Source organism: Dioscorea cayenensis, chromosome 4, assembly GCF_009730915.1.
Source record: "Dioscorea cayenensis subsp. rotundata cultivar TDr96_F1 chromosome 4, TDr96_F1_v2_PseudoChromosome.rev07_lg8_w22 25.fasta, whole genome shotgun sequence".
Taxonomy (NCBI): domain Eukaryota; kingdom Viridiplantae; phylum Streptophyta; class Magnoliopsida; order Dioscoreales; family Dioscoreaceae; genus Dioscorea; species Dioscorea cayenensis.
In genome coordinates this window covers 1,865,822-1,867,817 of record NC_052474.1, presented here as the reverse complement: position 1 = coordinate 1,867,817, position 1,996 = coordinate 1,865,822, and positions in this window count along the sequence as shown.

Genomic DNA, 1,996 nt, shown 5'->3' with positions numbered 1-1,996 from the left:
GAAAAACACTAAGAAGGTCTTTTTCTACATAACTAAATGCACATTGACAAACATTGTAATATTTCTGTTTTACATTTTGTCTTATTTGTACTAGAATTTTATTTATTTATTTTCATAACTTATTTTATGATTTACTTATATTTCATGTGTTAAAGGGGTATTTAAATAAGATTTTATCTTATTTTTTTTTTATATTAGCTAGTTTCTATGTAAGCATGATTTGTTATTTATAATTAATCGAGCATTGCAAATAAATAAATTGAATAAATATCCAAATCGGAATTTTTATTAGTATTATTTTGTCATAATTCTTAAAACCATTCATTGTTGATGTTTTCCAATTTTTAGAATTTTAGTGTCCAATTAATATCAAGTCTTTTTCATTATTTATTTAAAAATGTTCTACTCTTAAATAACATCATCACGCAACCACCTAAACAACCTAACTTGAATAAAAATCAATTGAAAGAATAATAGTAATATATTAATCAATCAAATATTCATTTAAATAAAAACATTTCATTTTTGATTATTGAATATATATATATATATATATATATATATATATATATATATATATATATATAGGCCCACATAAACATTACAAGCAACTAAATATAAAATATTAAATATCCAAATCACTTGTGTGCATGTTTGTCACTTACTAATTTGATGGAGCTTGAAATGAAAACAATAATAAAAAAAATAAGGTCCCTTTAAATGAGACAAATAAAAGAAAAAACGTATGGCTAACATTTCCACACATAAGTCACTGCAAGAATGATTTCCCATTGTTACAAGTAAAGCTTCATTTGGTGAAACAAAGACATCAAAGTTTCCATCTCATTAACTAATCACACTTAATTATATTATATTAATTAATGATGTTGCCTTAGTCATTGAAAATAATCTTTTAATATATATTTTTAAAAATTCTAAACCAAATTAGGAAGACAAAGCTCTTTTGTATTAATGTGAAAATGAAAGCCAAATAATATATGATTTTCACTCTAGTGGTTACTTTTCTAATTGTGGTTGTCATTGGATTTAGGTAGGTTGAGACTTACAAGTCCATTTCATTAATCTTTTCATGGTGTTTGGTAGGAATATTTTTACACTTCTCATGAGTGTTGTTGTTATATGACTTAAGCTTCATGTAAAACCCAACATGAACAATGTCTATATATATATATATAACAATATGATTTATGAATAAATAAATTTGGATCAAATATTAATCAAAGAGATTTTGGTACATGAATGAATAGTGTATCATAGAATTAATGTGCTATAATTAGTTATTGCCATGACTTTGAGATGTGACTTAAGGAAAATAATTGCATTCCTAATCTTTCTGTTTACTTAATTTGTAATTAGAGTTAGATTAAAAGAATATTCAAAACCAATGGTTTATCCCTCAATGTTCATGACTAAGTATTTAAAAAAGAATATTCAAAATCAATGGTTTATGCCTCAAAGTTCATGACTCGGTATTTTGAAAAGAGTATTCAAAATCAATGGCTCATGCCTCAAAGTTCATGAATATGTGTTTGCTCTCACGTTAAAGCCAATTTATTTATTTAAAAAAATAGATAAATCATAACCATATTAAAATAAAAAACAAGTGCAAATACATAAATCAATTTTCACCATTGTAATGATTACAATGTTGAATTGCAATACGTACAGGTATGAAAAATATGAGAAAAAAAAACACCGTGATTGATGAAATGATAAGTTATAAATCAATTTTCACCATCAGTAATAATTATGATATTGAAGTACAAAACGAGTATGTGAAAAGGATGAAAAAAAAACATTGGGATTAATGAAATGATAAGTCATTTGGACTAGATTAGAGCCCCCATGTTAACAAAGATGTCAAATAATAATGTGTGATTGCTAATTTTTCACATGTTTTTATTTTTTTTTATAAAAATAATATCGATACTGCTTGATAATGTGCAGTGTGATGCTGACAACAATCCGTAACCCC